Source organism: Taudactylus pleione, unplaced genomic scaffold (genome assembly GCF_031769625.1).
Source record: "Taudactylus pleione unplaced genomic scaffold, aTauple2 ptg000068l, whole genome shotgun sequence".
Taxonomy (NCBI): Eukaryota; Metazoa; Chordata; class Amphibia; order Anura; family Myobatrachidae; genus Taudactylus; species Taudactylus pleione.
Genome location: NW_028284470.1, coordinates 1,395,001 through 1,419,624, shown reverse-complemented (window position 1 = coordinate 1,419,624; position 24,624 = coordinate 1,395,001). Strand labels below are relative to the sequence as shown.

The 24,624-nt window shown below is 47.7% G+C and overlaps 1 protein-coding gene and 1 long non-coding RNA gene across 2 annotated transcripts in view; one reads left to right on the top strand and one right to left on the bottom strand.

Moving 5' to 3' along the window:
• Positions 1 to 24,624, top strand: part of ADAMTS12 (ADAM metallopeptidase with thrombospondin type 1 motif 12) — a 727,141-nt gene that overhangs the window by 211,486 nt on the left and 491,031 nt on the right. The window lies entirely within an intron of this gene.
• Positions 9,622 to 13,764, bottom strand: LOC148534335 (uncharacterized). The gene is made up of 3 exons (XR_015877665.1): positions 13,709 to 13,764; positions 11,909 to 11,993; positions 9,622 to 9,736 (listed from the first exon to the last, which is right to left on the bottom strand). It is a non-coding gene; the product is annotated as an uncharacterized LOC148534335 (long non-coding RNA).

Sequence of the window (24,624 nt, the reverse complement as noted above, 5' to 3'; positions counted from 1 at the left end):
CCCGGCTGTGTTCTTTTTTGCTGCTGGCATCTCACTCTCCTTTCTGGGAGCTGGCATGTGGCTTCTCTGGGAAGTTGTACATTCGGTCAAATGACGGCTGACATCTGAGTGGTTAAAACAGGCCCGGCCTATTTCAACTTCTCTGGCAATCAGTCTCACTTGCAGGGTATTAGGATTTACAACCTGATCTCCAGCTCTCCTTTCAGAGCCCTGCTTTGTGCCTGCTAGTTGTTCCTGTTTACAGAACTGACCTGTTTTTACTTTGTTCTCAGTTTGCTCCTTTGGCAACGCATCTGTGATTTCGGGATCTGACCTGTGGCCTATCCTGACAGTTCTTCTGGGTGCCCCAACCATTGATCAGTTCCCTCGATCACACGCCCCAGACCTGAGCCCGCTGACCATCCTACTAATTACCAGCCTGTCACTTTAGGAACCCTAATAATAGAGGGCCATGACCTGCATACCGGGGGCAGCAGAAACCAAGGGGGAGATTTATCAAAACGTGGAGCGAAGTAAAGGGCCTGATTCAGAGATGGACGGTATCGCAAGGAGGTGGCTGTGCAATACCGTCCAACAAAATGTAAATGCAGCAGGAGGTGTCTATAGGAAATAGACACCTCCTGCATTGCAATTGCAACCCAATTGCAGCGTCCGTAGATGCTGCCTCGGATCACCATTGCAACCATGGCGACTGATCACTCGCCATGGTTGCCCCTTTGGTCAGGCTGTGTAAACTGAGACTAACTCAGCCTGGCCAGTTACTGGCAGCTGGCAAACCCAGGAAATCTGCATCCACCGACGCAGTCCCTGGCCTGGTCACTCGGGAAACGCTGGTCAGGAATGCCCCCAAATGCTGCAGTCTGTCAATCAGGTTGCAGCATGGAGACACTTCGAGCAGGGCTGCCAAGAGCCGTGGCGGGTCAGGGTGAAGGGGGTGTGGCCTAATTGCGGGAGGCGTGGTCACACCCCCTTAAGGAGAAAAAAGGAAAGAAAAATGGGGAGGCGGGCGCTGTGATCCCCCTCATCCCAGCGCATATCCAAAGGCAGGGGGGCGAAATCAGGATGAGCACAGAGCATGTGCTGGGCTGCTCAGCTGACAGGGAAGAGGGAGGAGAGGCATTGGACCCTGGCCCCCGGGTTATTAGTGCCCACTCCCCCCCCTCTCAGCACCCCTGACTTCGAGCCCCCAGGTAATTAGTGCCCACTCCCCCCCTCTCAGCACCCCTGACTTCGAGCCCCTGGGTAATTAGTGCCCACTCCCCCCCCCTCTCAGCACCCCTGACTTCGAGCCCCCGGGTAATTAGTGCCCCTTGCCCCCTCTCTCGGCACCCCTGACTTCGAGCGAACTTGCCGCTGGAGGGATGCACATGCGCAGTACACTTCCTGCTCATCCCCAGTACACATCTTGCACCTGCGCAGTCCTCCCACCATCAGAGATGTATGCTACCCATCGGATATACATCTCTGAATCAGGCCCAAAGTGGAGAGAGATAAAGTATAAAGTACCAATCAGCTCCTAACTATCATTTTTCATGAACAGCTGTGGTACACATATTCAATTTCAGGAGGCTGTTAGTTAGCGGTGCCTATATTTTACACATAGGTAGATGTACTAAGCTCCTGTCACTTTTCAAACACAGGGCCTGAGCGCTCGCAAGCAGGACGATGTTGGCCAAGCGGGCTCCGTCGTGCGCATGCGCGAGACCCGCATAGCGACGGGCAAGCCGTCGCTATGGGTCTCGCTACAAAGGGGGCGTGCTGTCGATGTTGAGTGACAACACGCCCCCTTTTATGGGCGTGCCAGGGGCATTGCTGCCCAGATGGAGGCCTTCCCATGGGACATCACAAATGATGTCAGTGGGAGTGCTTTTGGCTCTGATTTTGGCCGCTCGCTATAGGTGTGGGTGGTCACCCACAGCTATGCGAGCGGCCAGAAGGCCGCTCTAAAAAAAGAGAGGGAGGGCACTGATTCAGAGCGAGCGCTCTGAAAGAGCGTCTGGCTCTGAATCAGGCCCGCAGCCTGTAAAATGACAGTTAGGAACTGATTGGTTGGTACTTTATCTCTCTCCACTTTATCTCTTTCCAAGCTTTGATAAATATCCCCCCAAAATCCCCTCTCTGGAGAACCCTTTTTCACATTATTCGACCCCCTAAGCAATTATTAATACCACCTGTGCTGCATAACATTTTCCAGAGATGGGTAGGACCCTATCTGACCCATACTGGCACCTACACACTCCTGGGAACTGTTGTTTGAAAGAGGGGAGTCCCCATTTTTAAACAATAAACCTCTTCACAGCTGCTGACCAGACAATAACACCCAGCTCACCACTTTACAATTTCCATAAATGACCGGTGGAAAGACGTGGGGGTCCTCTCATTTGACGAAGTAGGTTTTCTCATTTGAAATATATTTTGACTTGTGGGATAATGTATTATCCCTACACTGCCTGTATTTAGTGCAAGATGGCGAAAACGAAAAAAAAAATAATAATAATTTACAGGTGCAGATTTAATAAATATTGTCATGAACATTTTTTGTTTTTATTTGTGATCCCTCTATGCCCAAATCCTGCCATTGCCTTGGTGCCACCTGTTAGTGAATGGCCCAGTGTGCCACTTCAGGAATGTTGAAAAACAAATCCCTGCCAAACAAACCTACAGTAAGTTCCGTCAGCTCATCGGCACAAATTTCATGACTCGGGATGAAGAAAAATCCTCAGGCATTTGCTAGTCTGTGAAAGCAATAATAAAAATAGTAGCAATTACTGTATGATGAACATAATAATTCTGTTTTCAAAGGGACACTGAGTGCAAAACATTGCTTGTAAAATACGACTCGTCAGCCTATATAGACCTGAGTTAGCTTGTTTTTCTGGAATGTTCAAATAGATGAGGTTCATATAATCACCAGCACAAAATGCCAGAGGTCAGTGATTACTCTGCAATCCTGGGAAATACAAGTTTGTGTGATAGGTTCACCCACCCCTGTCTCAATAAAGAAAGACCACATCCACCCCACCTGAGAAATTGGCATCAAATTGCCTAGTGGCTCAATGCCGACTAAATTGATGTACTAAACTCTTCATTTCTGTTGGTAATAGTCAGTAATATCTCCTCTGCTCTTACGACAGTGCAGTGATACCTGACTACCATTTAGGGCTCTATTTATCAACATTATTTTTACTAAAATAATGTGAAAAAGGGTGTTTTCACACCCTTTTCACATTATTTTAGTATCACATGAATGTACTAAAGGGCAATTGGAGTAGAATTCTCAAAATTCTACTCCAATTCCTAAGTATCACATTTTTTTAGTGAGCAGATCGCATTTCCCACAATTGTAATGGGAAATGTGATCAGCTCACATTTACTAAGCTGCAATTGTAAAAAAATATCACCTGGAGGCTGTGTGATAACGCCAGCTCCACATGGCGTAATGCAGTCTCCCTCTCTGCAGATGCCATGTGTCTGTGCTCAGCCTCAGTAGCTCCCTCCCCCTCTCCTCCTCTCCCCCTGCTTCCTACCCCCGGGCCCCTCCCCCTCTCCTCCTCTCCCCCTGCTTCCTTCCCCCGGGCCCCTCCCCCTCTCCTCCTCTCCCCCTGCTTCCTTCCCCCGGGCCGTGTGTACACAGCAGCAAGACTCCCGTTCCACTGACTGTTCTCCTGCATAACTATCTGGTTAAAGATATCATTTACACATTGCTGTTTAGTTTGTCTGCAGAAATAGGAGGCATTCCTTTGTCAGTTGCTTCTAATATCTAGGTTTTGTCTAGTGATGTCTGTATATTATGCTATATGAATTAAATGTCTGCCTGTGCCATATGCATATTATTTTATATGTATGTGTATATAATTAACAGCATGTAGCCAATATTATTTTAATATTTTTCTTACATATAAATATATTTTTATTGAGGGTTGCTGACATGCTATGTTATATCTATCTATATATCTATATATATGTAATTGCTAGCATGCAGCTATTATTTGTATATCTGTTTGCTCACATCCATGTATGTATGTCATGTCAGTATGTTATTTCATAGCTTTCAGTGGGGTAGATGTATTATAGTGGCACGTTAAGTGCCGCTATAACGCTTCCTGCTTCGCCTCTTTACCGAGGCGAAGCAGTAAGCACTACCGGTGAGATGTGTGAACATCTCACCGGCCGGAGAGGGGGAGCGTTAACTCCCCCCTCCGGCGCTACCCGCTCCAGACCACATCGCATCAGCCTAGTGCTGATGCGATGTGTGTCAAGCCCGGCCGGCTCCAATGAGCATGCGCGGGATCTCGCAAGTATCGCGAGATCCCCGCGTGCACCCTGAAGTCGGTAGCCGCCACAGCAGGGACAGCGCTGTCCCTGCTGTGGGGATAGGCTATCGCCAGGCTGTAGCTGTCGATAACGACAGCTACAGCCGGCCGAACGGTCAGACGATCTGACCGTTCGTACATAGCCCAGGCTGTCGGCGCATAGCGCCCCTGTCATTTACCGCCCAGACCCCCGATCATACATCGGGGAGAAACGGTATCAGCGCACTTAACGTGCGCTGATACCGTTTCTGGGCTTCATACATCTACCCCATTATTCGATTTATGTATATTATTACACTGCAGGCGTTTTTTTATCTAAGCAACTTTTTTGTTTATTTATACTGTAAATGGTCATGTATGTTTTTATAATGATAGTTCTAAAATAAATACACTGGAACTTTTATTTTTGGTATTGTATTGATCATGTTATCTCTCTGTCACATTTGCAATACGATTTGGGCACGATCATAGCGCCAATGGTCACATTGCAGTATGTGATCATACCACCTGGATCTATGATATGGCACCTGCAGGGATGTGGGTTCCGAAAGGAGCCCGTCCCTGTGAAGTGCCAGGAGTGAGGTGACCACATCAGCAGTCTTTTCACTCCTGTGCCAGGACTCCAGCGCATGCGCGGTCTACAGACTACGCATGCCCAGGGGCCATTGCTGGGTGACCGGTATTTTTCGTGACGTGTAGTCCAGCAGCTAATGCCACCCTCAGATGGCGTTAGCTGCGGGGACCAATTTGGTCAATCTGGCAGCAACACCTTCCCCATAGAAACCTATGAGGGTTGTGCTGCTGATGGAATTGGAGGAATCGCAGCAGATACCGGGGATATCTGCTGCACTCCTTCCATAATATCAGGTCTATTCATAAAGAACATGAAGTGGCTCACGATAAATATCACTATATATTGCATCACATCGATGCGATATATAGTAATGTTTAATAGCTATTCATGTACACTTACCTGTCCGGCGTCTTCGGCACTGTCCAGCCTATCCGCAATCCCTGGGTGCAGTGAGAATTCAGACATATCTGGAGCCCGATATGTCTGTATTCTCACTGCGCATGTGCCGGGGTCTGAGCAGCAGGTCAGGTCAGACCAGCTACAATAGGCGCTGAGAAAAGGGGATGGCGACAGCGCCGGGTGCCTGGCAGACAGCAGGGAAGTATGCAGCTTCCCTGCTCTGTTCGGCTTGCAGTACAGATTACTCCACCCTCATACGGCGAATCTATACCGCAGGACAGGAACAGAAAGCAGATTCATACACGAAGCAGGGGTGCCGCTGGAGAAGGAATATCCTTCTCCATGTTAACCCCCTCTGTGAATCGCCATGGAGAAGGAATACTCTTCTCCATGGTAACCCCCTCTATGAATCGCCAAATATGTACTCTTAGGGGTCTAATTATGATGTTACTTACTGTGGTCCGTTCGCACTCCAAACTATTAACAATCTAACGCCGTGGAATCCAGAGCAATTCAGCATTGCTCCAGTGCAGTGACAGCTGATCTCAAAATACGCTGTCGCCGCAAGCAGCTTCACTGCTCCAGTCCAAAAGGAGCAGTGACTCTAGTGCGCATGCGTGACCTACAGGTCACACATGCACACAAAAGCCCCAACGTCCAGCGGACGGAGCCAGACAGGGACGGAGGGATATGAAAGGATCCCTCTTCGCAACCCGGGACTCCTTCCAATAGAGAAGAAGCGGGTTGCAAGCACGGAGCGGGAGCACTCGCCATTGGAGCTTGATGAATTCTGTCCCATACTAGTGTATGGGGACAGCGGGCCATTCCGCCAGATGAAGGTAAGCCAGGCTTGCCTACCGTCCCGATTTGGCCGGGAGCCTCACAATTTTCGGGTGCCGCTCACGGCCCCCCGGAAAGGCAGGCAAGCCCCCTCCCCTGCTTCACAATGGCGAGAATAACGGCATTGTGAAGAGGGGGCGGGGACACGATCGTGCGGCTCCACCTCCAATGTGACGTCACTGGCCGCCCCCACTGTTAGCCGACAATCAGCTCCCTCCCGGGAGGCTGGAGCTGATTGTCGGTAAGTAGGAGATATCTGTGATACTAGTGTATGGGGACAGCGGGCCATTCCGGGAGAGGAAGGTAAGCAGGAGATATCTGTGATACTAGTGTATGAGGACAGCGGGCCATTCCGGGAGAGAAAGGTAAACAGGAGATATCTGTGATACTAGTGTATGGGGACAGCGGGCCATTCTGGGAGAGGAAGGTAAGTAGGAGATATCTGTGATATCGTCTGCTTTACCTTCTTGATGACTGGTACAAAAACTTAATTTTTACAATTGTAGGTGAAAATGTTAATTTTCACCAGCTTTTGTAAAAATTAACTGATGATGAATAGGCCCCTTGGACTGCTGTATGCATAAATTTGAAACCCTGAGACTACCCATCCTAGTGATCATGCATAAAGTGATAGCATCCGTGATAAATGTAATTTTACCTATAGACCATACTGCGGTTTCTTTTGAGGTTAGGATTTACTGCAATGAATTTGCAAGGCAGCAATAGATCAAAATGAAATTGCGGATCCTGCAGGCCACTTTAATGGGATCAAACGATAGTCTCGTTCTGGCAACAACACTTGTAGGTAATGATAGAACGCCATATGATTATGGCGTTTGCATTAAAAAAAAAAATAAAGCTGCTCTTTGTGTGTCGTGTAAATAACCGTTCATATCAGGGGTGACTCAAGGGGCCGCCTGGCAGGGCTATTGCGCATGGCTCTGAGGCCTATGGGTGCAGCCGTAGTCAGCCCGTCTATGCAACACTAGGATGTAGTTGCTGTCCACGAAAGTGGGTCCTCTAACGCGTCTTCTACACATGCGATACTGATGCTTCTTCCCATCATGCTGGGCTGCTGAAGTAGAGGTGCAGGCAGTCCAATAAAGGAGGAGGCAGATTAAAGGGGCCGGTGAAGGGGGTTGATGAGACAGGAAGAAGGATGCTGGAGTCACAGAAGGCTGCACCAACAGGAGTGTGTAGTTATGGGTCAGTAGAGTGATCTGAGGCTTCAGTGTCAGGAACAGGATGCTGGTGTGATGGGCAGGATGGACTAACAGGGAGCAGGGGACTGCAGGAGCATGGAGTGACAGGGCAGGAGTTTAGAGTGACTGGACGCTGGATTGACAGGGTGCAGCAGACTGGAGAGACACAAAGGGCATAGGCATGTGCAGAAGCCGACACAGGGTTTCCCACTTTGGCACTTCCCCTTACACTGGCTCATAGAATCTCGCACACCTCTCTCTCTGGAACATACCCTACTTGAACTTTTCTGACCACCCAGGTGAGTAGTTTATGTCCCAGTGGGAGGGGGACATGGGGTACTACGTGCCCCAGCGTAGGATTAAGTGAATAAGCACAAAGCCCTGTGCCGGTTTCTGCGCATACTTATGACAAGGTGAGGTAGGCTTGACACAAACACTGGGCAGGAATTGATACAGGCGGCACGAGTGGGTTGTATAATCATGAAAGTGTTTGCTTTCCTTCACAAACAGGCATCTACTGGACCATGTGATCTCCTACATCAACTTTGCACACACCAAGCTACAAAATGCTTAACATACATCTTAGATGTTTAGGGGTCTGCGCATGCACAGAATCTGTCCTGCGCATGTGCACAACGGGTCCTGCGATCTTGCTCGCAGACCCCCCAAGCCTCAGCATAATTGACATGCTGCAGCGTTTGTGAGGTGGAGTGTGGACATTGATGGTCAATGTTCTCGGATACAGAGGCATGTTTCCAAGAGGGACAAGACCAAGGTCTGCACTGGTGGATGCAGATTTTCTTTCCTCACAAGTGACTAGGACCCAGCTTTGCTGCGTTAAACTTCAGCCTCCACAGCCTGGCCAAAGGAGCAAACATTGCAACCTTTAGCCATGATGGTGATCCCTGGCTGCGACCTCAGTCCCAGCGCTGTTTTGCAGATGCAGCAAGGAGGGGTCTGTTCCTTAGAGAGACACCTACTCCTGTATGTGCATTTTAGATGTAGTTACACATCCGTTTGTGTGCAGCTATACAATTCTGTCCATCTCTGAATCCAGGCAAAAGCCCTCATCAAATATGGAGCAACAAAACCCCGCTTGTTTTGGCTTTGTCCTCAGTGAGGCCAGGCTATGTCTGAAAAAAGTGCCATGAGGTTATACCAATTTTGAAGAATAAACTATTTATTAGTCTCTTTATTAAAGCGCACTATTAATAGAGAGATATTGAAAAAAATATTTACCTAAACGATTTAATATACTGTCAATAATGCAGATTTCATCCCTCATATTATTTGACAAAACTGTATTCTATATGATACTGTAATTTCCAAAAAAGTATAAGCTACAATTACATTATAGATGTACTACAGGTCGAGTCTCCCATATCCAAAATGCTTGGAACCAGAGGTATTTAGGAAATCGGAACATTCTGTACTTCTGCGTGAAGATGTGATAAAATGATACAGATTACCAACAATTGCCATCATCTATTTATATCGACAAATCAGAAAGCAGATAGATCCACATACACGCAGATCTAAGACTATGCCAGAAATTACCAAATTATTTTGCCTAGGTTTGAACTTCGTCAGGGCCACACAGTGACTCAATAGGATGAGTTCACCGTAATGAAAAGGGGGGTGTTTTTACTTTGGTCTGTCTTTTTCTAATTATAGATCGGATGGGACACCTGTTGTGATATTTGGATAAAAGTCCCAGTGAGTACTGAAACGGCACAGTGGGATGATGGCTTTATGAGAAAAAATGTTTTACTGCTGTCAATACAAGACTGTTGAGGGCACCCTTCTTTGGATAGAGATAGATTTGTGTGTGTATATATATATATACATACACACACATACACACATATATACATACATACACACAGTTATGTGAAAGTTTTAGGCAAGTGTGGGAAAAAATGCTGCAAGGTGAGAATGCTTTTAACAATAGAAGTGTTAGTTTATTAAGAGAATGCAAAGTGTATGAACAGCAGAGAAATCTATATCAAGTCAATGTTTGGTGTGAACACCCTTTGCCTTTGAAACAGCATCAGTTCTTCTAGGTACACTTGCACACAGTTTTTTAAGGAACTCGGCAGGGAGGTTGTTCCAAACATCTTGGAGAACTAAGCACAGATCTTCTGTCGATGTAGCTTGCTCAAATCCTTCTGTCTCTTCATTTAATCCCAGACAAACTCGATGTGGAGATCATGGGTCTGTGAGGGCCATATCATCACTATCAGGACTCCTTGTCCTGGAGAGCGTTACAATAATGTGAAGCCTGGTGGATGTTGTTTTTTTCTTTTATGCACCATTTAGAATCTTGCAAAATGATTGTATTCTCCCTATCGACTTGATCAGTATCTTCATATTAGTCTTGAAAAATTGCTTTCATTTGAAGACATATCCTAAAATAAAAAAGAGAATATTTCTCTTAAATGGATAATTTTTAGCAAAAAATTAAATAAAACCTTCAAATAATCTTGAACAATGTAATGATTGTATTCAATTACTTATTATTTTCCTTTTAACGAGAGTTAAGTAGGGCAATATGCAGATGTAGCCGGCTACATCGTTGCTGCAATGTGTGCGCACGTGCATCGCGCGATTAAGAGCGGACAGCATTTGCCCATTGCAGTCAATGGCGGTCACGTGCGTACGCATGCCATAGACGCTGGCACATTAGTGGATAGCTGAGCGTGGCTACATCTGTACATAATATATGTATATTTTTTTATTAAATGATGTACTCAAATATATCTCTTCAATAATATACTTGAGTAAAGTGTGATATATATTAACAATAGGAGGAGAAGTTCTGAAGCTATTGGTGTAGTTTACAGCACGTAGACACATTTTTATCCACCTTGTCAAATTATTTGATTGTTATTGAGGTGGTATTAAAAACTATTCTTTCTTCAATACAAATTCTAATTGAAACATACTTCAACTGTCTGTTACTACAGATTTAACAGATCATAATTGCATTGTAATCACACTAATTCTTCCTCAGCTACCTCAGTTGTGCTTGTCCGCTTTTGATGTCGGACATAAGCACATGCACAAATAGAAGCAACTGGTTTGGGGTGTGAACCACCTTTTATTTTTCCTGGTATTCATTTTGGACAAGTAGTAAAGTATGACCCTGAATAAAGGTATTTTTTAATGTAAAAATGTAAATATTTTCTAATACTTTTAAAAATTTTCAAACAATAAAATAAGTTGGATAAAGAGTAGTTTCAAATTAGAATTATTGAGATAGTTAGGAAGAGAGAGATTATTGTAGAGTGCAAGGTGCATGAAGTAATGTGGGTGAGGAGAGAGAGGAGGGTGTATAAGAACCAAGGAATAGAGGGAGACATGCGGATAGAGGGGATAAACAGGGCGGAATAAGAGACACATGTAGGAATGCAGATGAGGAGAGAGACAGTAGGAAGTTATAGAGTCAGTGAGCTGCGTGCTGTAGTGTGGTATAGAGTCAGTGAGATGCGTGCTGTAGTGTGGTATAGAGTCAGTGAGATGCGTGCAATAGTGTGGTATAGAGTCAGTGAGATGCGTGCAGTAGTGTGGTATAGAGTCAGTGAGCTGCGTGCTGTAGTGTGGTATAGAGTCAGTGAGATGCGTGCAGTAGTGTGGTATAGAGTCAGTGAGCTGCGTGCAGTAGTGTGGTATAGAGTCAGTGAGCTGCGTGCAGTAGTGTGGTATAGAGTCAGTGAGCTGCGTGCAGTAGTGTGGTATAGAGTCAGTGAGATGCGTGCAGTAGTGTGGTATAGAGTCAGTGAGATGCGTGCTGTAGTGTGGTATAGAGTCAGTGAGCTGCGTGCAGTAGTGTGGTATAGAGTCAGTGAGATGCGTGCTGTAGTGTGGTATAGAGTCAGTGAGATGCGTGAAGTAGTGTGGTATAGAGTCAGTGAGCTGCGTGCTGTAGTGTGGTATAGAGTCAGTGAGATGCGTGCAGTAATGTGGTATAGAGTCAGTGAGATGCGTGCTGTAGTGTGGTATAGAGTCAGTGAGCTGCGTGCTGTAGTGTGGTATAGAGTCAGTGAGCTGCGTGCAGTAGTGTGGTATTAGAGTCAGTGAGCTGTGTGCTGTAGTGTGGTATAGAGTCAGTGAGATGCGTGCAGTAGTGTGGTATAGAGTCAGTGAGATGCGTGCTGTAGTGTGGTATAGAGTCAGTGAGCTGCGTGCTGTAGTGTGGTATAGAGTCAGTGAGCTGCGTGCAGTAGTGTGGTATAGAGTCAGTGAGCTGTGTGCTGTAGTGTGGGTGAAGAGAGAGACAGAAGGGGGTATAAAAACAGCAATAGAACCCTTGAGGAGCATGAAGCAGTGTCAGCTACTCCAGGGGAGTCTATCACAAACATTTAATACTTCCACAAGTTAGCAGGGTTAGGGGGAGGATTAGGGGTTAGAGTTAGGCACTAGGGGGAGGGTTAGGTTTAGAGTGCGGGGAGGGGAGGTAAGGTTCAGGTACTGGGGAGGGAGGATCAGGACACCGGCGGAAGGTGTCATTATCCTAAACCTGTCGGGATGCTGGGATCTCGTACTCATCCAAAATAAATACATAATATCTAGATACTTACAAGTTGGATCCGTGCAGGGCCTCTCCCTACAGCAACCAGCGCCGGACGTCTCAGGTCTCTGGAAATGCAGCAGCTGTCACTGATCCTGAAATGAGGGACAGGTTTTACTTGTGGCTGCAGGGGCATATAATAGTTCTAAAAGTCTTAAATATCTTTTGTTTGCTCATTCGAATACACACATGCAGTCTATGCAACTGAGGTCAAAGCAGTTATGTGGCTCCCACATCCCACTCAGTGCCCACAATCTTCCCATTTGATCACCAAAACAATCTCACTGGCTTCCCACATCCTTCTCACTGCATACATTTATCTTATTTAGAATACACGTTCAGCTCCCTTATTTTTAAAAATATCACTCTCTGTCTATGCATGTACACTCTCTTCCCCTATATGCCTCCATCCCTACTGCTATGTGGTTTCCCAACTGTGATAGTCTGTGTTTCCTCATCCGCACCAATGTTTTTCCCCAGCCGCACCGCCCTGCTGAATCTGCAGTTAACCACAGGGTGTGATGGCATACCATATCTGTATTGCGCAAGGAACACGTCCATTAAGGCGTCAGACTTAATGATCCTAATTTCATTGCTTTTTGCAGTTTGAGTGGCAGAAAATCAATAGGTTTTGTGAATTTTCAGATCATGTCTAAGCAGCCTTAATGGGACATGTGAAACCGTAAGGTTTTTTGTCTATGGAATTTCATAGCTTTTTTAAAATGTAATAACTATCAGGGTTTGGATGAACAAACCGGGCCACCTGCAGGAGAGAAGGGCAACAAAGTGGTACACTAACGCAGGTGGAAGAGGTGACAGCACACAGGAGGTTGGAGGGCTCATTGGTAGTGTGTATGCACGTGAGAAAATCAAATCTATAAGTCACAGATGCACGAATGCAGCAGTGAGATCCATCTACGCATCTGTTAAAGATTTATGGTGTAAAAAAAAAAAAAAAGCGTAGCCCCGTCCCCCAGAAACAACCAGCACCGGGCTTTGGAGCCGCAGTGCTGGTTGTGCTACATACAACGGACAAATGACGTAGGGGTCCCCCATATTAAGAACAACCAGCACCGGGCTTTTCAGAGCCTGTCCTGGTTGCCGAAATACGGGGGACAAATGACGTAGGGGTCCCCCGTATTTAGCGCAACCAGCACAGGGCTCTGAGCCGGTCCTGGTTCTGGAAATACAGGGGGAAAAAATGCATAGGGCCCCCCTGTATTTCCCAGAACCAGCACCGGACTCCTTCTAGCGGGGGGGTGATGCCACAGCCAGGGGAGCCCTTTCACCGGGCCCCCCAGCCGCAACATCACCCCTGACCACTAGTCAGCCCAGGCCGGGGATCCCTGGGGAGTTGGGGACTCCCAATAGAGAGGTCCCCCTCCTCAGGGCACCCCAGGCCCAGGCTGATAGCCCGGGGCTATCCCCAGCACCCCTGGGCGGTGGGTGCTGGGTTGATTATGTCAAGTGTGGTGCATTTGAAAATATAAATATTGGCTTTTGCTGTGGAACTACAGTTCCCAGCAAGCCTCCACCGCATGCTGGTACTTGGAGAACCACAAGTACCAGCATGCGGGGCATTATGAGCATGCTGATAGCTGTAGTTCCACAACAAAAGCAATATTAATAAAACACACAACACACACCGTAGAAAAGTATAATTTTATTAAAACATACATGCACACACACATGTACTCACACATGCACACACACTATCTCACATACTTACCTATGTATCCCTGAAGCCAATCTGTCCTCTTCTCCAGTAGTTAATCCAAAGGTGTACCTGTAATAATAATTCCTTACTCACCTCCTCCTATGCGTAGATCTGTCCTCTTCATTCCAAAGTAGGCAAATCCTGTGTCCTGGCAAAATAAAAAAATGAATTACCCGGTCCCACGGACATTAGTAGTGTCCTCTAAGGACAGTACTACCCGAATGACAGCTACGTTGCGGGATTTAAAAAAAAAAAAAATTCTACACACAGGGGTAGGGGGTACAGGGTGACACACAGGGGTAGGGGGTCCATGGTGACACACAGGGGTAGGGGGTCCATGGTGACACACAGGGGTAGGGGGTCCATGGTGACACACAGGAGTAGGGGGTCCATGGTGACACACAGGGGTAGGGGGGTACAGTGCTTCTTGGCCACTCACCGCTCTGTGCTCCGATCCACCTCGGGGGGAGCTGCAGGGTGTTGGTGAGGGAGGCCCGCAGACCCAGGTACAGGCCCACTGCAAAGAAGAAATAAACAAAAAAAACAGAGTTTACAAAACACCCACCGCTGCCCTGGCTGTTATACATTTAGCTACCCCCACCCACCCACCCCTGCCCTGGCTGTTATACATTTAGCTACACCCACCCACCGCTGCCCTGGCTGTTATACATTTAGCTAACCCCACCCACCGCTGCAGCCCAAGTGTGCTACCGGCTACAGATGATCTCCCCGCCCGTCTGCCTCCACTGAACCACCGTCTCTGAGCCCCCAGTGGCTGCTTCCCAGCCCCCCTGCCCCTGGTTCAAACTTACTTGTGCCGGGACCGGCAGTCCGCGATCCTCTGACCAGACAATCTTCTGAAGACTGCTGTCAGCTGAGATGCAGTAAAGCGCCGGCCGGCACGTTCCTGCATCTCAGGTGACTGCAGCATCAGCTGATCGTCTGGTTAGAGGACATCACCGCTCGGACTCCGGTACAGGTTAGTCTGAACCAGGGGAAGCAGCCACAATGGTAGGAGATGCGGAGGGGGGGAGGGGGGTTAGCACCGGTGAGCAGTGGCGGGGGAGGCTGAGGTTTCAGTGCTGGCACACTCGGGCAGCAGTGGGGCGGTGGCAGCAGTGGGGGGAAATGCTTTAGCCCCGGGGGAGATGAGGGAGCAGCAGTGGCAACGGAGGGGGAGCCTATGCGCGGACACCTTATCACTGCCGACACCGACACACTCCTGGGATCTGTGCCCGGCGGCTGCTGGGGTGGGAGGGTGCCGGCGCTGCTGGGGGGAGGGCGGCTCAGATCTCCGGCATTACCCGCTCTCTCCCCGGATACATGGTCCCCTGTGGGAGGCGCTCCGGGGTCACTCAGCAGGGGGTGCTGGGCTCCTGTGGCCCCTGGCGGGGTGCGATGGGGACCCTTTTCTCAACTCTCCAGCCCATCAGACCTGGCCCTGTATAGCCCCTGGGTCTCCGCTGTCATCTCCTCCATGAAAAATCAGCATCAGGGGAGAGAGCATCTATTCGGGCTAAAAGGCAGCCATATTTGTACACCCGTGAAGCCACAGTACATACATCCCCTGCTGGAGGCTCCTACTGCGGCTGCACAACAAGTACATACATACATACACACACACTAATACTATATATATATATATATATATATACACATATACACACACACACATATATAAATATATATATATATATATATATATATATACACACACACACACATATATATATATATATACACACACACAGACACATATATATATATATATTATATATATATGTAGCACATATATATTATTGGTAAAAAAAGTCCCATCCCACCATCCATATAGTGCAGGGGTGTAAGTTTCAGCCTGGCTGCTGCGTGTGACACAGGGATTCTATTTACCTTAGCCCGATGTCCAGACTCTTCTTCCAGCGCCGGGTGCAACTGTCCAGAGGCGGGGTCAACACTGTCCAGCGCCGAATCTCTTCCTCCAGAGCCGGGTCTTCCTTCCTACATAATAAATATATATATATATATATATATATATATATATATATATACTAGGGGTGTGCACCGGCCACTTTTCGTGTTTTGTGTTTTGGTTTTGGATCTGGATCTTTCTTCGTGTTTTGGATCTGGATTGGTTTTGCCAAAACCACCCTTCCGTGTTTTGGGTTCTGGGTTTTGTGTTTTGGATCTGTATTTTTTTTTAAAAAAGCATAAATCAGCTAAAATCACAGAATTTGTAGGTTTTTCTGCTCCTATGCTATTATTAACCTCAATAACCTTAATTTCCACTCATTTCCAGTCTATTCTGAACACCTCACACCTCACAATAGTGTTTTTATGTCCAAAACGTTGCACCGAGGTAGCTGGATGACTATGCTAAGCGACACGAGTGGGCGGCACAAACACGTGACCCATCTAGGCGTGAAACTGCAGTGGCAGACAGGATGGCAGTTTGAAAAACTAGGCCCCAAACTGTACATAATGCAAAGAAAAAAAAGAGGTGCAAGATGGAATTGTCCTTGGGCCCTCCCACCCACCCTTATGTTGTATAAACAGGACATGCACACTTTAACAAACCAATCATTTCAGCGCCAGGGTCTGCCACACAACTGTGGCTGAAATGATTGGTTCGTTTGGGCCCCCACAAAACAAGCTGGCAATTAATGTGTCCCTGCACAAACTGGCTCTATGGAGGCAAGATGTCATCCTCATCCTCCTCATCCACCGATTCCTCACCCTCTTCAGTGTGTACATCCTCATCCTCACAAAGTATTAACTCGTCCCCACTTGAATCCACCACCACAGGTCCCTCTGTACCTTCTGGAGGCTGGTCTCCCTGGAAGAGCTGATAATTCATTTTGATGAACATCATCTTCTCCACATTCTGTGGAAGCAACCTCCTACGCCTTTCGCTGACAAGGTTCCCGGCTGCACTAAACACTCTTTCGGAGTACACACTGGAGGGGGGGCAACTCAGGTAAAATAGAGCCAGTTTGTACAGGGGCCTCCAAATTGCCTCTTTTTCCTGCCAGTACAGGTATGGACTGTCTGCCATGCCTACTTGGATGCTGTCACCGATGTAATCCTCCACCATTCTGTCAATGGTGACAGTATCATATGCAGTGACAGTAGACATGTCAGAAATTGTTGCCAGGTCCTTCAGTCCGGACCAGATGTCCAAACTTGGTCCTGCCTGCCCTGCATCACCGCCAGCGGGTTGCTTAGGATACCTAAGTTTTTTCCTGGCAGCCCCAGTTGCAGGAGAAAATGAAGAAGGAGCCGTTGACGTGTCACGTTCCGCTTCAGCTGACAGTGTGTTCACCAGCAGGTCTTTGCACCTCTGCAGGCTTGTGTCGGCTGGAAAGAGAGACACCACATAGGCTTTAAACCTAGGATCGAGCACGGTGGCCAAAACGTAGTGGTCTGATTTCAACAGATTGACCACCCTGGAATCCTGGCAAAGCGAATGAAGGGCTTCATCCACAAGTCCCACATGCCGAGCGGAATCGCTCCGTCTTAGCTCCTCCTTCACTTTCTCCAGCTGCTTCTGCAAAAGCCTGATGAGGGGAATGACCTGACTCAAGCTGGCAGTGTCTGAACTGACTTCACGTGTGGCAAGTTCGAAGGGCTGGAGAACCTTGCACAACACGGAAATCATTCTCCACTGCGCTTGAGTCAGGTGCATACCCCCTCCTTTGCCTATGTCATAGGTGGATGTATAGGCTTGTATGGCCTTTTGCTGCTCCTCCATCCTCTGAAGCATATAGAGGGTTGAGTTCCACCGCGTCACAACCTCTTGCTTCAGGTGATGGCGGGGCAGGTTCAAGAGTGTTTGCTGGCACTCCAGTCTTCGGCACGCAGTCGCTGAATGGCGAAAGTGGCCAGAAATTTTTCGGGCCACCCAAAGCGTCTCCTGCACGCCCCTGTCGCTTTTCAGAAAATTCTGCACCACCAAGTTTATTGTGTGAGCAAAACATGGGACGTGCTGGAATTTGCCCAGATGTAATGCCCGCACAATATTGGTGGCGTTGTCAGATATCACAAATCCCCAGGAGAGTCTAAGTGGGGTAAGCCACTGGGCGATGATTTCCCTCAGTTTCTCTAAGAGGTTGTCGGCGGTGTGCCTCTTACTGAAACCGGTGATACACAGCGTAGCCTGCCTTGTAACGAGCTGGCGTTTCTGAGATGCTGCTACTGGTGACGCTGCTGCTGTTGCTGCGTAAGGTGATACATCTACCCAGTGGGCTGTCACAGTCATATAGTCCTTAGTCTGCCCTGTTCCACTTGTCCACATGTCCGTGGTTAAGTGGACATTGTGTACAACGGCATTTTTCAGGACACTGAGGACACTTTTTCTGACGTTTCTGTACAGTCTCGGTATCGCCTGCCTAGTGAAGTGGAATCTAGACGGGATTTGGAACCGGGGACACACTACCTCCATCAATTGTCTAAATCCCACTGCACTAATGGCGGATACCGGACGCACGTCTAACACCAACATAGCAGTCAAGGCCTCAGTTATACGTTTTGCTTCAGGATGACTGCTGTCGTACTTCATCCTCCTCGCTAAGGACTGTTGGAGGGTCAATTGTTTAGTAAAAGTAGTGGTGTTCCTACTTCCTCTCTGGGATGATGAACGACTCCCAGCAGCAGCAACAGCAGCAGCGGCAGCAGTAGGCGTAGCAATGCAGGATCCTCCAGAGGAATCCCGGATAGGAGAGTCAGTCATGCCAGTGACATGGCCTGCAGGACTACTTCCGATCCTGACTAAGGAGGAAATTGACGAGGAGGGAGTTGACGGTGTGGTTTGCAGGCGCTTGGATACAACAGGACAACGGGATTTAGGTGTCCCTGGACTGCTTACGGTCTTAGCCAAAGTTTCTGAACTTGACAGTAACTTTTTATGAACGCGCTGCAGGTGCCGTATAAGGGAGGATGTTCCTAGGTGGTTGACGTCCCTACCCCTACTTATTTCACCTTTACATATGGTACATATGGCAAGACAGTTGTTGTCCGGATTTGGATAGAAATATTGCCAGACCAAAGAGGTGGAATGTTTGGTCTTCTGCCCAGGCATGACCGTGATGGGCTTTTTCATCCCACGGACAACAACTGTCTCCCCCGGAGCCTGATTTAAACAAACCACATCACCATCAGAATCCTCCTCGCCAACTTCCTCCTCAGCGCCAGCTACACCAGTATCCTCATCCTGTTGTACTTCAACAGTGACATCTTCAATTTGCATATCAGCAAGTGGACTGTGGGTGCTCCTTTCAGCACTTGCAGGGGGCATGCAAATGGTGGAAAGAGCCACCTCTTCTCGTCCAGTGCTGGGAAGGTCAGGCATCGCAACCACCACCACACTTGGACTCTCCTTGGGGATTTGTGATATCTTCTTAGAAAGCACAGTTCTTCGCTGTGCTTTTGCCAGCTTAACTCTTTTGATTTTTTTAGTGGGAGGAGGGCTTCCATCGTCATGTGAAGCTGAACCACTAGTCATGAACATACTAGGGATCGACCTTAGCCGTTCCTTGCCACTCCGTGTCGTAAATGGCATATTGGCAAGTTTACGTTTCTCTTCAGCTGATTTAAATGTCTTTTTCAAGGTCATTTTCCTGAACTTTGCCATTTGGGATTGTATGTGCCCTCTACTATGACATTGGGCATCGGCCTTGGCAGACGACGTTGATGGCATGTTATCGTCTATGTCATGACTAGTGGCAGCAGCTTCAGCACTAGGAGGAAGTGGTTCTTGATCTTTCTCTATTTTATTTTTATCGGAGAAAGTTTGGTCCTCCATTTATGTTATATCGATTTGATATATACGTGCGGCTAAACACAGAAAATAATTTTTTTTTTGGTTTGGACTGGAGTGTACTTTGTGGGTTACAGCACCCTTTAACGGTCAAGCCAGCCGGCCCTTTACTTATGACACAGGCGCACGCTTGGCACTACTTTGTTGATGCACGTGCGGCTACTGCGCACACAATTCACAAACACAGAAAATAATTTTTTTTTTGGTTTGGACTGGAGTGTACTTTCGGGGGTTACAGCACCCTTAACGGTCAAGCCAGCCGGCCCTTTACTTATGACACAGGCGCACGCTTGGCACTACTTTGTTGATGCACGTGCGGCTACTGCGCACACAATTCACAAACACAGAAAATAATTTTTTTTGGGTTTGGACTGGAGTGTACTTTCGGGGGTTACAGCACCCTTTAACGGTCAAGCCAGCCGGCCCTTTACTTATGACACAGGCGCACGCTTGGCACTACTTTGTTGATGCACGTGCGGCTACTGCGCACACAATTCACAAACACAGAAAATAATTTTTTTTTGGTTTGGACTGGAGTGTACTTTCGGGGGTTACAGCACCCTTTAACGGTCAAGCCAGCTGGCCCTTTACTTATGACACAGGCGCACGCTTGGCACTACTTTGTTGATGCACGTGCGGCTACTGCGCACACAATTCACAAACACAGAACATAATTTTTTTTTGGTTTGGACTGGAGTGTACTTTCGGGGGTTACAGCACCCTTTAACGGTCAAGCCAGCCGGCCCTTTACTTATGACACAGGCGCACGCTTGGCACTACTTTGTTGATGCACGTGCGGCTACTGCGCACACAATTCACAAACACAGAAAATAATTTTTTTTTGGTTTGGACTGGAGTGTACTTTCGGGGGTTACAGCACCCTTAACGGTCAAGCCAGCCGGCCCTTTACTTATGACACAGGCGCACGCTTGGCACTACTTTGTTGATGCACGTGCGGCTACTGCGCACACAATTCACAAACACAGAAAATAATTTTTTTTTGGTTTGGACTGGAGTGTACTTTCGGGGGTTACAGCACCCTTTAACGGTCAAGCCAGCCGGCCCTTTACTTATGACACAGGTGCACGCTTGGCACTACTTTGTTGATGCACGTGCGGCTACTGCGCACACAATTCACAAACACAGAAAATAATTTTTTTTTGGTTTGGACTGGAGTGTACTTTCGGGGGTTACAGCACCCTTTAACGGTCAAGCCAGCCGGCCCTTTACTTATGACACAGGCGCACGCTTGGCACTACTTTGTTGATGCACGTGCGGCTACTGCGCACACAATTCACAAACACAGAAAATAATTTTTTTTTGGTTTGGACTGGAGTGTACTTTCGGGGGTTACAGCACCCTTTAACGGTCAAGCCAGCCGGCCCTTTACTTATGACACAGGCGCACGCTTGGCACTACTTTGTTGATGCACGTGCGGCTACTGCGCACACAATTCACAAACACAGAAAATAATTTTTTTTTTGGTTTGGACTGGAGTGTACTTTGGGGGTTACAGCACCCTTTAATGGTCAAGCCAGCCGGCCCTTTACTTATGACACAGGCGCACGCTTGGCACTACTTTGTTGATGCACGTGCGGCTACTGCGCACACAATTCACAAACACAGAAAATAATTTTTTTTTGGTTTGGACTGGAGTGTACTTTCGGGGGTTACAGCACCCTTAACGGTCAAGCCAGCCGGCCCTTTACTTATGACACAGGCGCACGCTTGGCACTACTTTGTTGATGCACGTGCGGCTACTGCGCACACAATTCACAAACACAGAAAATAATTTTTTTTTGGTTTGGACTGGAGTGTACTTTCGGGGGTTACAGCACCCTTTAACGGTCAAGCCAGCCGGCCCTTTACTTATGACACAGGCGCACGCTTGGCACTACTTTGTTGATGCACGTGCGGCTACTGCGCACACAATTCACAAACACAGAAAATAATTTTTTTTTGGTTTGGACTGGAGTGTACTTTCGGGGGTTACAGCACCCTTTAACGGTCAAGCCAGCCGGCCCTTTACTTATGACACAGGCGCACGCTTGGCACTACTTTGTTGATGCACGTGCGGCTACTGCGCACACAATTCACAAACACAGAAAATAATTTTTTTTTGGTTTGGACTGGAGTGTACTTTCGGGGGTTACAGCACCCTTTAACGGTCAAGCCAGCCGGCCCTTTACTTATGACACAGGCGCACGCTTGGCACTACTTTGTTGATGCACGTGCGGCTACTGCGCACACAATTCACAAACACAGAAAATAATTTTTTTTTTGGTTTGGACTGGAGTGTACTTTGGGGGTTACAGCACCCTTTAACGGTCAAGCCAGCCGGCCCTTTACTTATGACACAGGCGCACGCTTGGCACTACTTTGTTGATGCACGTGCGGCTACTGCGCACACAATTCACAAACACAGAAAATAATTTTTTTTTTGGTTTGGACTGGAGTGTACTTTCGGGGGTTACAGCACCCTTAACGGTCAAGCCAGCCGGCCCTTTACTTATGACACAGGCGCACGCTTGGCACTACTTTGTTGATGCACGTGCGGCTACTGCGCACACAATTCACAAACACAGAAAATAATTTTTTTTTGGTTTGGACTGGAGTGTACTTTCGGGGGTTACAGCACCCTTTAACGGTCAAGCCAGCTGGCCCTTTACTTATGACACAGGCGCACGCTTGGCACTACTTTGTTGATGCACGTGCGGCTACTGCGCACACAATTCACAAACACAGAAAATAATTTTTTTTTGGTTTGGACTGGAGTGTACTTTCGGGGGTTACAGCACCCTTTAACGGTCAAGCCAGCCGGCCCTTTACTTATGACACAGGCGCACGCTTGGCACTACTTTGTTGATGCACGTGCGGCTACTGCGCACACAATTCACAAACACAGAACATAATTTTTTTTTGGTTTGGACTGGAGTGTACTTTCGGGGGTTACAGCACCCTTTAACGGTCAAGCCAGCCGGCCCTTTACTTATGACACAGGCGCACGCTTGGCACTACTTTGTTGATGCACGTGCGGCTACTGCGCACACAATTCACAAACACAGAAAATAATTTTTTTTTGGTTTGGACTGGAGTGTACTTTCGGGGGTTACAGCACCCTTTAACGGTCAAGCCAGCCGGCCCTTTACTTATGACACAGGCGCACGCTTGGCACTACTTTGTTGATGCACGTGCGGCTACTGCGCACACAATTCACAAACACAGAAAATTATTTTTTTTTGGTTTGGACTGGAGTGTACTTTCGGGGGTTACAGCACCCTTTAACGGTCAAGCCAGCCGGCCCTTTACTTATGACACAGGCGCACGCTTGGCACTACTTTGTTGATGCACGTGCGGCTACTGCGCACACAATTCACAAACACAGAAAATAATTTTTTTTTTGGTTTGGACTGGAGTGTACTTTGGGGGTTACAGCACCCTTTAACGGTCAAGCCAGCCGGCCCTTTACTTATGACACAGGCGCACGCTTGGCACTACTTTGTTGATGCACGTGCGGCTACTGCGCACACAATTCACAAACACAGAAAATAATTTTTTTTTTGGTTTGGACTGGAGTGTACTTTCGGGGGTTACAGCACCCTTAACGGTCAAGCCAGCCGGCCCTTTACTTATGACACAGGTGCACGCTTGGCACTACTTTGTTGATGCACGTGCGGCTACTGCGCACACAATTCACAAACACAGAAAATAATTTTTTTTTGGTTTGGACTGGAGTGTACTTTCGGGGGTTACAGCACCCTTTAACGGTCAAGCCAGCCGGCCCTTTACTTATGACACAGGCGTACGCTTGGCACTACTTTGTTGATGCACGTGCGGCTACTGCGCACACAATTCACAAACACAGAAAATAATATTTTTTTTGGTTTGGACTGGAGTGTACTTTGGGGGTTACAGCACCCTTTAATGGTCAAGCCAGCCGGCCCTTTACTTATGACACAGGCGCACGCTTGGCACTACTTTGTTGATGCACGTGCGGCTACTGCGCACACAATTCACAAACACAGAAAATAATTTTTTTTTTGGTTTGGACTGGAGTGTACTTTCGGGGGTTACAGCACCCTTAACGGTCAAGCCAGCCGGCCCTTTACTTATGACACAGGTGCACGCTTGGCAATACTTTGTTGATGCACGTGCGGCTACTGCGCACACAATTCACAAACACAGAAAATAATTTTTTTTTTGGTTTGGACTGGAGTGTACTTTCGGGGGTTACAGCACCCTTAACGGTCAAACCAGCCGGCCCTTTACTTATGACACAGGCGCACGCTTGGCACTACTTTGTTGATGCACGTGCGGCTACTGTGCACACAATTCACAAACACAGAAAATAATTTTTTTTTTGGTTTGGACTGGAGTGTACTTTCGGGGGTTACAGCACCCTTAACGGTCAAGCCAGCCGGCCCTTTACTTATGACACAGGCGCACGCTTGGCACTACTTTGTTGATGCACGTGCGGCTACTGCGCACACAATTCACAAACACAGAAAATAATTTTTTTTTGGTTTGGACTGGAGTGTACTTTCGGGGGTTACAGCACCCTTTAACGGTCAAGCCAGCCGGCCCTTTACTTATGACACAGGCGCACGCTTGGCACTACTTTGTTGATGCACGTGCGGCTACTGCGCACACAATTCACAAACACAGAAAATAATTTTTTTTTGGTTTGGACTGGAGTGTACTTTCGGGGGTTACAGCACCCTTTAACGGTCAAGCCAGCCGGCCCTTTACTTATGACACAGGCGCACGCTTGGCACTACTTTGTTGATGCACGTGCGGCTACTGCGCACACAATTCACAAACACAGAAAATAATTTTTTTTTGGGTTTGGACTGGAGTGTACTTTGGGGGTTACAGCACCCTTTAACGGTCAAGCCAGCCGGCCCTTTACTTATGACACAGGCGCACGCTTGGCACTACTTTGTTGATGCACGTGCGGCTACTGCGCACACAATTCACAAACACAGAAAATAATTTTTTTTTTGGTTTGGACTGGAGTGTACTTTCGGGGGTTACAGCACCCTTAACGGTCAAGCCAGCCGGCCCTTTACTTATGACACAGGTGCACGCTTGGCACTACTTTGTTGATGCACGTGCGGCTACTGCGCACACAATTCACAAACACAGAAAATAATTTTTTTTTGGTTTGGACTGGAGTGTACTTTCGGGGGTTACAGCA